A 324-nucleotide genomic window follows, 5' to 3' on the forward strand; every position below is an offset into this window, starting at 1 on the left:
AAAAGAAAAGTAAGCGTCGAGCCCTGTGCACAATCATTAAAATAATTGATCAAACACTGCTTCAAGCAATTTAAACCATTCAAGTGCAAGAAGATACAAAAGGGAACGTTACACGTGTTTTCTTTTCACGCGCACACAAAGCCACATCTCTGACAGCACAAACACAGAATTGAGTTCTTTCACATCTACGTGTGCTTGAATGGACAAATATGCACAATTGTCAAATACTGGTCTTGCCGAGTATTCTTGTAACTCGGTCTGTTAATCAGATGTGTATCAATACATTGGTCTGTGTATTAGTTCTTAAAGTGACAGCAGCGTGTA

This window comes from Sinocyclocheilus grahami, unplaced genomic scaffold (genome assembly GCF_001515645.1).
Source record: "Sinocyclocheilus grahami isolate Dianchi unplaced genomic scaffold, SAMN03320097.WGS_v1.1 scaffold2061.1, whole genome shotgun sequence".
NCBI classification, from domain to species: Eukaryota; Metazoa; Chordata; class Actinopteri; order Cypriniformes; family Cyprinidae; genus Sinocyclocheilus; species Sinocyclocheilus grahami.